This window comes from Cryptomeria japonica, chromosome 11 (assembly GCF_030272615.1).
Source record: "Cryptomeria japonica chromosome 11, Sugi_1.0, whole genome shotgun sequence".
In the NCBI taxonomy this organism is placed as follows: Eukaryota; Viridiplantae; Streptophyta; class Pinopsida; order Cupressales; family Cupressaceae; genus Cryptomeria; species Cryptomeria japonica.
Window position 1 is genome coordinate 135,079,081 of NC_081415.1, and position 14,076 is coordinate 135,093,156.

The window sequence follows — 14,076 nt, forward strand, 5'->3', positions numbered from 1 at the left end:
ACACCATCCCTAGCAAAGGTGCCAAAAAAGTTGGTTCCAAATAATGCCATAGCAATTTAGACACGTGTCCTTGACATAATGGTTCAATTCTTTGTAGCACATAGTTACTAACTCATTAACAAAATCTAATTTACTTATCAACCCAGGAACGTATAGCTTGAAATAGGTCTGCACTATATGTGAAGCAAGAAACTCATGAGGAATTTGCTAGTTTAACTGAAGATGCTAACGAGAAATTGACAAAAAACATTAAATTATAATGTTACTTCATTGACATCAATTTAATCTATTACATGTGAAACCTGTATCTTCATACAAAAAATGAACTGACTAGATGGTGACATAATACTATGTTTTCACTTGGCTGTAGGAATAGACATAGAATGGAGTTTATGTGGTTGCAGAACAATCAACTGAGAGAATTAAGCAACATAAATGAACTTACATAATAATGCAACGAGGATGGAATGCTCCCCAAGTGGGCCCCCTTGACACATTGATTTCCTGACAATAGTGATGATAGAAACAAAATCTCTTACTCTTTATTCAAACTTTAAAACAAAGCACACTAAGTTTCGAAAGATAAGGATTGCATTACATACTGCATCCTTCGATTGGTGGTTTTATAAGAAATTATATTACTAAATTATTGCACAGTTGATCCACTCCTAACAAACTAGGAGGACAACTTTTATTGAAAATAAATACACCGAAAGATGAATCATCTCAAGATTCGATCTCTTGCACAAATATAGGACAAGGTTCTCTCTAGATTTTTTCGACTATATAACACATGTTTCAAAACAAACAATTGTCTCAATTGCAAGTAGGAGTCTTACCATGACATCAGGTACTGGCTTGACTAGTTCAACAACTTCCATCCGATCGTGACTGCAACTAAACGAAAAAAACAATAGATGTCCCTTGTCAACTTAGTCTCACTTACTAGCTCCATACACCAAGGTTAACATGCACAACATACATATTCATAATATTACCTTTAAACAACATTCAATCAAGCATTCACACATTATTAATATAGATTTTTTATGTCATGTATAAGGTTGTCTAGCAGATAGCAAATTTCACAAGTCAAACACAAAAAGGCTTATATCTATCATGACCATAATGTTTGAATCATGAATGACTATCCTAATTCATCGCTCCCCCCAACCTAACCAATGGTTGTCCTCAATCACTAGCATGTTCCTCTAAGGTCTTTGTTCTGAGATCAATAGCTTATGTTTCTCCTGTAGCTTGAATAAGTGGATCCCAATAAAAACCTTGATTTTCTTGAACAAGCCACAACAACAATGGAGGATGAAATGTAAGTGGAATCCATCTTTCCTACAGTGATCTACCCAGCTAAATGTATCTTACTACTCTTCTTGACATGGCATGATAATTCTAAAGGGAGTGCGGCTCTCTCTACTTCAATTCATCTGGTAACCCATTCTACCTTTGAGCAAGATACCCAAACACTATTTGGGTTGAAGTATTAGCCATATTTTCATATTCTTGATATACTTTCTCTCCTAATGTCATAACAGTGTCCCTTCATTTGGTGTCACAGAAAATCTGGTTCCATTGGCACAAAACATTATCTGAATCAGATGTCTTATCCCTCAATTTCAATGGAGTAGTTAGCTCCGGGTATCTGTATTTCTTGAATTGTTGTCCCCAATTATTTTGATTTTGCATATAGGACATAAATGCTTTGAGTTGAACATTGCCAATATATAGGAGAGGGTTCCAATGGGTATCGACAAGGACAACATAATTGTGTAAGTATAGCTCACAAAGCTAATTCTTGTCAACAAAGCTTGAAGTTTCACATGCACAAAGAAATTCCTTAGGAGTTAGAAGAGAAGAACAAAAACTAAAGAATTCTCTCGAGAGTTTATACGAAAGATATAACTCTTTTAGCTGTAGAGAATATATCCTTGGTGGAGGTCTACAATAAACAATTTGAGGAACCAATTCCATAACTTCTCCCGTACTGGTTTTTAATTTTAAAATTTCTTTTATCCTTCCTAATCTCATTCTGTAATTTCTCTTTCTCTTTCTTCCAGACTTCCCTCTCCTCTTGAATAGATTGATACATTTGTAATAATAAACCCAACCACATACATGATGGAGGTATTCACAAATTCATCCTAGTTCTTGTTTGACTTGTAGAAGCCATATGCTTTGCAACTGCTGCAAGTTCATCTAAACCAACCATTCCCCCTATTTTTGACCGATTGCCCCTTTTTAATGGTGCATTTAGTTCAACTAACAAAGTTCTCTCTTCATCTCTTTCCATAAATGCTTTTTCAGGGAAAGACAAAGGGGTTTGTAACTTGGAAGGTGGTTTATCATACATCATATTTGCCAGTTTCCTTAAAGAATCATTTTCTGACTCAATTTCACTCTAAATGACCACTTGTTGAGAAACTACCCTTACTTTATCCTGAGATTTCACTATTTTCCTATAATTTCACCTTGGAGGCCATTTAGAAGTTTCTAGCAACAATGTTTTTGCTTTGGTTGTAGGTAGGGTTGCAAACGAGGGTTTTGTTTCCTTTGTCCTAAGTTTCCGAGGACTACCCTTTTTAGCACTAGATACCCTTTTCTCAGTAATTGTCTCCTACTTCCTAATCTTTTTCTTTGCCTCAATATAAATTATATTTTGGCAGGGAATGATGAAACCAAGGTTTGTATCCATTTTAGATTTCTAGGGTTTGCCCCTTCTTCTAAAGAAATAAGTTGTTCATTAAGGGTTCTCAAGTAAGAAGCTCCTAGAACTAGTATAATTGACCTTCTCATCCTAGGAGTAGTGGGTTGAAACACAAGCCCTAAATTATGAAGTCTTGCATTCTTGAGAAAATCGTCCCAAGATAACCCAAGACTTGTTTCTTCCAAACTTCTTTCTACCAGCAATTTAATCAAACAGTGATGGGTAACGGATTTTTTCCCTACCTTTTTGTATCTCCATAGTCATCTTCTTAAACATATGATACAATGAAATAGGAACATTTGTTTGTTTGTCATGGCAAAGATGAGAGAGCAACTTGAAATGCACGGCATGAAGTAGAGATTGTCGACCTTCACAAGTGAGATATTTGATAATATATATTCCTCTAAGGGCCCGTTCTTCTGGCAAAGACATCCTACTTATGCCTTGCTTGCTAATCCTAAATGGAGGATCTTCACGAAGTGTGAATTTAGCTCTAGCTGACCTTGCATCAAATATATCCAAAAACTTTTCTCCAATTGGGGGTAGCCCAGTAACTTCTGATATTCGCTCTTTTGTAGCTACTATCTTCATTCCTCATACCTTTGCTTCTCCCTGTTGAAATGTGGATGCGAATTCCTAGGCTATACCATTGCCAAAATTTTGTAGCCTGAGAAAGTAATATAGCCACCCACTTGCTCAAAACACAAGTTCACACTCACCATTTGAAAGAAGGAGTTCATGATCTATAGGTTCATGCCTAATGGGCAGTACTCCCATTTATGGAATTCTAAACTTTCTCAAAACAAAGCAATTTCCTTACTCACTGAAGTTGTTTCCTTCCAAATTATTTTCTTATTAAAAAGAAAATATTAAGCTTAGCATTTCCTTACCCTACTACCCACAATCTTCACATTCTACGGAGTTAATTATAACACCTATTTTATCACATGTATGAACTAAAGATAACAGAGTGGTGTAAAGGATAATTTGCAAGGAAACGTGACTCTAATCTTATGATGTTACGTCATAGTGTATTATTATGATATTAATTCAAATAAAACTTTTCACAAGCAATGTGCAAATTTTCGCATATGTCTTTATAAGGCCTTTTTGCACATAATAACTCCTCCCCCCAACCCAAAATTTCACATGGGTCCACACATGGGAAGGGATACGAAGTAAAAGACAACACTTAAAAAAGTGATAAAAACAAATAATAATAATAATATGAAATAGTTTGAATGAGATGCGAATAAGAGTAATAATCACAAGGATATATACGCACATACCTGAGGTGCAGAAGCATATTAAATAATGAGTATAGTTGGTAATGTGATTTCTCATATTCATGCGACATAAAACTGATCAAAAGAGATTTAAGAAATATGGGTACAGATGGATAGCGAAAGATAGAAGATGAAATGGATGGACGACGAAAGAGAAGAGAATTATAAACTATGTAAATCCATTAATTTAATTTAACATTATTAAACTATGTAAATCAATTAGTTGGTTGATAATTTAATTAATCAATAATCATAACACTTCAAATAAATCCAACATAGGACAACTCAAGAGATCGGTTGATGTTAAATAAATCACACTAAGACACTAAACTAACAAGGGTAATCAACTTAAACCTATAATGTAGGATGGATTTTTATGTCATCTTCGATCAACTTGCCATTGGGATGAAGACATGCTCAAACCTGTGAAGCCAGGTGGAGTCGATGTCTAGTACCTACAACCTGCCATCACCAACATAAATACAACGACATATACCATAACATGTATCATAAAATAGACAGACAAGTGAAAGGAAATCACAACATCATATCATGCTCATGAATGAGTGTTATGACATCGTCCCTTATCACGAATGCAGTAGAAGACACTCACAATCAAACAAGCACTATCATATTCATCATCACATCCAAAATAATCATGAAATGGGGTCACTACATAATAAAATACCTTCAAATCATCATTAAATAAACTGAGCTATATCAATATGATATATTGTTGTACAAAAAAGCAAGATGACTCAGGGAGGGGCACTACATCCTCCCCCCTGGGCTCGACTTACTCCTGGAAGTCGCAAGGGATAAGTTGAAAACATGCATGAATTAATCCAAAACTTGTTTGAACATAGAAAAATTGAAATATTTCCTTTAGGATACTTACAAATAATATACCCAATCTTTGTCATTTAAGGACTCATCAATCAATAAAACATCTTAATTCAAGCATTTTCTAGTTCAAAATAAGGTAATGAAAATAAAAGTTTTCTTACCATGCTTCAATTATTCAAGGTAAAAGCATTGCATAAGAGATAAAACAGGTCACAAAACTCTTACTAGTTACAATAAGCATGCTAGATCATTAGTATACGTTCAAGAGTACTCCATTTAACCATATTTTGCAAGGCAAAACTATAATTCTTGACACCGAGTTAGCACCTATAAGCAATAATCACAATAATTAACACCATTGAAGTATGGAAACATTCATTTAGCCTCTATTTACACACAATTAAGAAGACAAATTTACATTTTGCACAATGTTTCACACATAGGCACATCCTTTAACTATTTATGAAGTCATGTCATAAATCTCACTACCAATACAAACATTCTATCAAATTATCCAAAGGCACCCTTATTCATTCGCTATGCATGATATATATACATAAGAACTCATTGAAGATAGAGAATTAACAATTTGTTTTCATTTAACTATTTCATATGTTACAATTTTCTCTAATCTAAATGCACTTTTATCTAATATTTCATAAAATCTAGAGAATCAACAATGTGTTTCATCTTGTTAACATATTTCATTAACTCAACTTATATTGACATAATTATCTAATTGCTTGCTAGGTCTAGTGCACTTCACCGTGGTTTCTACGTGGACATGAAAACTTTATTATGAAGAAGGAAAGTTGGAACTTATTCTGCACGTGGCAAACCAGGAAGCTCACTAGATGATGCTGCAGGAAGTTACAAATTTGAATTTGTCGAGAATTGCTACAAGAACTTCTATTTAGTACTAGGCTTGTGATAAAGGTGAAGTCGATGGTCATTTACCAACAATTTAAAATGGATTGGATTTATAGTGGTGAGGCATACAAGACCATTATCAAAGACGTCAACAACCTCATAGGGCCCCAACCACCTTGTTTGCAGTTTACCCTAGTTATCTTGATATTTGAAGTCGTATAAAAGTGCCCAATCTCCTAGAGAATTTTTTGTCTCTAATATTCTTATCATGTCATTTTACACGTTGTTGTTGAACTATTTTTGTGTGATGAAGAGCTTGTTTCTTGTATTCATCAAGGGCATTAAGTTGCATGATACGCTTTTGTTGAGCATTAGTAATGTCTATGTTCAAATCAAGGGTCATTCACAAAGTCTTATGCTCAAATTCTATAGGAAGAACTACTATTTTTCCATAAAGAAGCTCGAATGGTGTAAAACCAGTTGTTGTCTTCCATGTGATTATGTAGGCCTAGACTGCTTCAAGTAACCAAAATGCCCAATCCTTCTTATGAAGAGCCACAATTTTTGTAAGAATTGCCTCAATTTCTCAATTTGTGACTTATGTCTTGTCGTTGTCTTGCAGATGGTATGGAGTGGACTTCTTATGTCTAATGTTGTACTCATTTTTACTAGGGTTGATATTAAAGTGGAAGTGAACCGAGGCCCCTGATCAGTGACCAACTCTCGAGGAACTCCATACCTAGTAAAAATTTCTTCATAAAGGAATTTTGCAACCTTATTATCCCTAGCATGCTTCGTAGCCTTAACCTCTATCCATTTGGTAACATAATCAATACAAACAAGGATATAAGATTTACCATTGGAAGGTGGATCTATAGGACCAATACAGTCCATTCCCCATTTGTCAAATTGAGTGACAACCACTTGTGATTGTAGAGGTTGTAGACTTCTAAAATTAATTGAATTAAATATTTAAAACTAATTTATCCTTTCTACATAGTTAATTAATTTAATTATGTCATTTTTATTCTCCTCGATATTAATTAATTAAATTTAATTAATCCTGTCACTATAGCCACATAATTAATTTATCAAATAAAGAAATTATTCTCTTTCTTCTAGAGTCGTTTGAATATTTAATTCTCTTATTCCTCTTTAAGTTAATTAATTTTAATTAACTTAACTAAAGTGATTCCTACAAATCACTTTCCTTAATCCCTCGTTTAGGCTAATTAATTCTTCTAGAAGCTTCATTAACATTATTCTCTAATTTTAAATTCCTCCACTCATCCTCTCTCCTCATGTCACATCCTCCTAACTTTTCCACGTGCTTCTTAATCACTCATTAACCCACTTAATCCCTCTCCTTAATCATTTGCATAACTTAATCATCTTCATTAGAGAAAAGTCAACTGTTTGCCATAAATGGTTTGTCCCCTCCACCATCCAAACCTTAAATGAAACAACTTTGGTCATTTCAAAGATTTCAAATTTCCTCTCTTCCCCATGCACTCTCATCTTCCCGAGGAATTTTTAATTCCTTTGACCTCCCCCAAGGAATTTTTAAATTATTTTTGTCTTCCCAGTGTACTTGAGGGTATCTTCCCCGTGAACATCGTGGAGTGTGGAGACAGGAAATGCCTTTATGGAAAATCTCTCGGTCTCCACACCATATCCTCTCAATTCATCTCATCCATCTCCTTCAATCTCAACCCTTGATTGATTTTTAATCTCAACCATCCATTCCTCCTCCTTTCAATATATAAATTGAGGTCTCCTCCCCTTCATTCCATATCACTTTTTTATGCAATCTCATGTTGCTAATGTAGCTTTTGAAATCCTCCTTGTGCATCTATACTATAGGCAAATTTAGATATCCACCCATATCCATTATCCTCTTGATATCTCTCATCCACTTAACACTCCATCCTTTGATCATATTTGTTGTGTGTGGAGAACAATCTGCATCCCATCAAGGAGCTAATCAAATCAAGTTGGAGAGGGGCACATCCTCAACTTCACCAAGAGCTCAATCCGAATGAGAAGGTAAAATTTCAAGGTACAATGGTTCCTGTTTTTGTGTTTTGATTGTTTTATTTGATTAACTAACCATTCCACCTTCTTGTGATTTTCACCCTCTTCGGAGGCATCTCATCAAACTTAGTTGGCCTCCCCATTCATTGACATCTATAACACTTCCTTGTATACTTTATGGCATCCTTGTGAAGTGTTGGGCAATAATACCCAGTGTTCAATATCTTCATTGGTGTCCTTTTTGTAGCAAAATGCCCTCCACATTGCTCATCATGGAAAACATGAAGAATATCATATGTCTCATCTTCTCTAACAAATCTTTGCATGACATGATTTGGTACAGTGTAATATAAGCATCCCACAATCCATGAGTATGGAAAGCTCTTCTTGACTAGTAACCTTTTCTCCTTAGGTGAGAAGTGTGGAGGAACTTTTCCTCAAACCAAATAATTGGATATATCTACGTACCATGGTGTATAAGTATTGATCACAAATAGGTGCTCATATAGAAACGAGCCATCAATAACAGGTTTATTGTTGGGTATGGAAAGCCTTGAAATAAAATCAGCTACTACATTTATCTTCCTTGTTTTGTCTACTATGGTGAGATCAATTTTTTGCAGAAGTAATAACCACCTGGCTATTCGGCCTCCCACCAAAGTTTTATTCACGAGATACTTAATAGTTGCATGGTCAATATGAACAAACATTGGATAATCGGTAATATATGTCTGAATTTATTTAGGGAATATATTACTGCTGACATTTCTTTTTCTATTACAGTATAGTGTAACTCTACTCCTTGCAGGTTCTTACTGATAAAATATATGGCATGCTCACTTACTCTTTCTTTCTATCCCAACACAACTCCAACATTGTAGCCAAAGGCATCTATATGAATATGAAATAGAATTTCCCAATTAGGCCCCCACAGAACAGGAGTTTTTGATAAAGCATCTTTAAGTGTGGAGAATGCCTTATCACCATGATCAATCCAGTTGTAGTCAACATCTTTTGTTAATAAACCATGTAAGGGTTCAACTATCTTGCTAAAATCCTGAATGAATCTCCTGTAATAACCCGCATGCCCCAAGAAGCTCCTTACATCTTTTTGTTTTGTAGGCACCGCAAGATTTGTGATCACTTCTATTTTAGCAAGGTCCACTTTAATGCCCAATTGAGATGTATGATGGCCCCAAACTATGCCTTTTGTCGTCATCATGAAGCACTTCTCACTATTTAAAGATAGAATATGTTCCTCACACCTTTGTAAGACCTTTTTTAAATTGGATAGGGCTTCATCAAATGCATTTCCATATGCTATGAAATCATCCATATATATTTCCATACTGTTATGAAAAATATCAGAGAATATGCTAATAACCGCTCTTTGAAATGTTGCAGGTGCATTGTGCAATCCAAAAGGAAGAATTGAATAAGCATAAGTACCCCAAGGGTATTTGAAGGTAGTTTTCTCTTGAGCTTCAAGTGCAATTATAATATGATTATATCTGCTAAATCCATCAAGAAAAGAAAAGTATTGCTTCCCTCCTAAATTATCTAATACCCGGTCAATGAAAGGTAGAGGGAAGTGATCCTTCTTAGTGGTTGCATTAAGCTCTATATAATCAACACAAACTCTCCACTTGCCTCCTTTCTTTAGTACTGTGACCAAAGGGGATTCACCCTCCTCTGAGATTGCCAATTTTTTTAATCCAAAACCCCAATAATGGTTACTTCCACTACTGAACTACCAGGGTCAGAATACTTAGGAACCACTGCTTTCCCCAACATGATATCTGCTATTTCACCCATTACATGAAAAACTTGGGGATATTTCCTTTCCCTGCTTGGTTTCTTCAGGCACATCTCCCTTATGGATTTACTATAGATGGCCACATCCTTGATTTTCTGGAATAAGGGTATTTTAACACAAACATGCTTGAGTTGATCTAGAAAATTAAAGGTTGGCACTATTTCAAGTTCTTTTACTGCTAGTCTTTAGGAAATGGAGGTTCTTGATCAATTGTTTGTGTTGGCTCAGGTTGTCCTATTGGAGTAGACTTGGTGGCTTGAGAATGAACATTTTTTATCTGTCCTTCTTCTTCTGAGGAAATTTCAGTGATGACAAGTGAATGAGGAACCCTTGAGTCTTTTCCTGAGCATAGTTGCATGTTATTGATATTCACATAGTAAGTAGGCTATTGGATAGGGTCAGTATCAAATGTTTGTTGTTGCATTTTACTATTAGGATTTGGTGTAGGATGAGCTGGAAATTGAGTGGGTCTAGGTGCATTTGCATTTGGCCTACCTTGTGGCAATAGGGCTTATTGAGGAGGGGGTACAGGTGGTTGCATGAAACCAACAGATTGGTTTGGCCATTATTTCCCTCCCCTCCATTGAGGTGTTGACCGCCAATTACCTTGAGGTGGTTGTACATTCATATTATGGTAGTTTGTCCATGAATGTTGTTGGTTTCCCCAATAATTTTGCCCATAATTTACCCAATTGGCATGATTTTGAGGTTGTCGAGTACTATTATTTGCATAGGGATTTGTCTTGCCTTGGTACCCATGGTCTCCTTTGTGCCACAAAGAAAACTTTTCCTTCATCCTCTATGGGTTGGAATTCTGGAAGCTCATGCTTGCTCTCAATGCTTGAAATATTCTTACATCTACAATCCCTTTTTTTCTGCTTGCAATGAGGACAGTATTCGAAGATTCTACCTCAATATGCTTCTCAGTGGTTTGAAGTATATCCAATTGTTTTGCCAAATTGTTGATAATATCTTCTTTGAAATCCTTCACCAAATGAGTTATCTCCATTCTGGAAAATGTTGATTTTGCTGTTGTTGCCGTACCTTTAGGCCCATAATGTCTTCCCATCTTGGTGGAAGCCCCAAAGTATTTCTGACAAATCCTCTTGATTCCTTCCCATTCAGCTTGAGTGATATCTCCTCCTCCTATAAGGTCAAGTGCATTAATGCAGTCCTCATTGATTCCTCTTAGAAAAAATAATTTTAGTGATTCCTCACTCAAAGTGTTGTGCTTGGACTTTTTGACACTAAACAAAAACTTTTCAAGATATTCCTCCAGACTCTCATCCTCTTTTTGTGTCATTCTGAAGATATCATCACCATGTCAATCAATTCCTCTACAATAGTCCTTATATTTCCCCATAAATATTGTCTTCATTTCATCCCAGGTATCTATTGAATCCCTACCTAAGCTCATAAACCACCTAAGAGCAAATTCTTTCAATGTAGCACATAATAATTTGATTCTATGGGCATCAGTGGTATAATCATAACTTTTGCAGAGGATATCACATCACATTCAAATAAGAAGGTGTATGTGTCTTTTGTGACTAGGCCATAGAATATGGGAAGAGAGGAGATTGGGATATTCTTGAGTTTCACATTGTCATGTTCGTTGGTAATAGGGAATTCAAAAGTAGGGTTAGCGGGTGGTGCATAAGCTCCACCACCTCCACCACTAGGAGCTGCCATTGGACCTTGATAAACAACCAAAGATTTCATACTGTCTTTAGGAGGTTCATATAAGAAATTAATGTCACCTTCCACAAGTTCAAATGAGGAAGTATCACAGATTCCTAAGTCCACAAAGATTTTAGCAAAATGATTTATTTTTGGGGCTTATTTCTGGGGCTTATTTCTGGGGCTTGGTAAAGATTAAGCCTTAGTGCAATTGATTCATCTTCAAGATTAGACCGAGTAGGAAGGAATCTTCCTAGAGCATCCCTCCTTTGTCCCCTATGCATGCAGACTTTGTCTCAATTACCAATGTACATATAGATTTGTATTCTCATTCCCAAATGATTCAAAGGTGGCTATACTTTTAAAAACATCAAACTAGAAACCTAAAAATCCTAAATCCTATATCCCTAATAATTCTTAGTTTGACACCATCCCCGATAACAATGCCAAAAATGTTGGTTCCAAATAATGCCCTAGCAATTTAAACACATGTCCTCGACTTAATGGTTCAATTCTTTGTATCACATAGTTACTAACTCATTAACAGAAACTCGTTTACTTATGAAGCTAGGAATGTATAGCTTGAAATAGGTCTGTACTATATGTTCACCAAGAAACTCACGAGGAATGTTATTTTAACTGAAGATGATAACGAGAAATTGATAGAAAGCATGAAATTCTAATGTTGATTCACCGACATCAATCTAGTCTATTACATGTCAAATATATACCTTCATACAAAAAATGAACTGACTAGTTGGTGACATAATACTTTGTTTTCACTTGGCTGTAGGAACAGACACAAAATGGAGTTTTTGTGGCTGCAAGATAGTTAATTGAGAGAATTAAGTAACATAAATGAACTTACCAGATAATGCAATGAGGATGGAACTCTCCCCAAGTGGGCCCCCTTGGATGAGCTTCCAAAATCTTAACTAGATTTAAGAACTACAATAGTGTCATTGACACATTGATTTCTTGACAATAGTGATGACAGAAACAAAATCTCTTACTCTTTATTCAAACTATAAAATAGAGCACACTAAGTTTTGAAAGATAAGAACTGCATTACACACTCTATCCTTAAACCGATGGATTTATAAGAAATTCTATTAATAAATTATTACTCAACCGATCCACTCCCAACAAACTAGGAGGACAACTTATATTGAAAATAAATAAACAAAAAGATGAATCATCTCAAGACTCTGTCTCTTGCACAGATATAGGACAAGGTTCTCTCTAGATTTCCTCGACTATACGACAGATGTTTTGAAACAAACAACTATCTCAATTGCAACTAGGAGTCTTATCATGACATCAGGGACTGGCTTGACTGGTTCAACAACTTCCATCTGATTGTGACTGCAACTCCACGAAACAACAACATATGTCCCTCACTGACTCAATCTCACTTACTAGCTCCATACACCAAGGTTAACATGCACAACATACATATGCATAATATTGCCTTTAAATGACATTCAATCAAGCATTCCCATATCATTAGTATAGATTTCTTATATCATTTACAAGGTTGTTTAGCATATAACAAAGTTCACAAGTCAAACACAAGAAGGCTTATATCTATCATGACCATACGTTTGAATCATGAAATGGCAGTCCTGATTCAACGCAAAGTTTACATAGAAAGACAAAAAATGTGACTCATCAATGAGTATGGTGTAATATTAGCAATTGGTGCCCAGAAATTAAAGAATGGCACTAACAATGAAGCAGAAGCGTAAGTTGTACTCCTTGCAATCATGTTTTCCAACCAACTACCAGTATCTAAACTACACTTAGAAGGTGACTCACATATAATAATTAATGCCATATCTATGGGAGAGGCTCCAAATTGGAAACTAAACAAATTTATTAAGCTGATTATTAGGAAGCTTGGTAATTTCCAAGACTTCAAATCATCATACATAGACAAAGAAGGCAATATGTTAGCTAACAAGGCTTCAAATTGGGGTTGTAGTTTGAATGGATATGAGAGAATAGATTGGTGGGATGACCCATGCAAGGAGTTGTTTGAAATTGGTGAAGAGGACAATAGATGTGCGAAGCAAGAAGTGAAGTTGAGTGTGGAATGTAGGTGATTTGACCCTACTAAACTGAGATAGTAGAGGACGTCACTGATGTAGAGAACCACCGAAATTTCTAATTGGCATGTTTTAGTGTGGCATGGTGGTGCACATGGGAATTTTTCAAGATTAACAGTTTCCCTCTAGTAATATGGCCCTTCCAAAATGCAAAGCAAGCAGTAGATGTGGGTTGTTTTGGTCTGGATCTAAAGTTGGTGAGCAAAGGATAGAGTGTACGGAAAGAACAAGATCGAATGACTCCAAGTTGCTTAGGAATGTGACAATAATTAGGGGATGGATTAGGTTAATTAGGGAGGGTTTAGAAGAATCTAGAAGGGGGCTTAGGAGTGCAAGTGGATTTGGTGGCTGAGGGAAATAGGATTTTAATTAAAATAAAATTCATTTTTTTCAATAAATGGGTGCAAGTTGCATTTGTAGGAAAATGCAAGTGGGGGGATAAATGATTTAAATAAATATTTTATTTAATTTATTTAAAAGAGGAAAAAGAGATTAAATGAAATAAATGTGATTTATTCATTTAATTGATTTGTGAATTTGGTTGAATGAATTAATTAAAATAAATTGAATAATTCATTTAATTAATAGGAGAATGTTTGAAGATGAATTAATTAAATATTAATTTAATTGACTTATGGCTAGTGGGTTTTTAATCAAATAAATACGAACTATTTATTTGATTAAAATGGATAGATTTATGTGACTACAAAGATTATT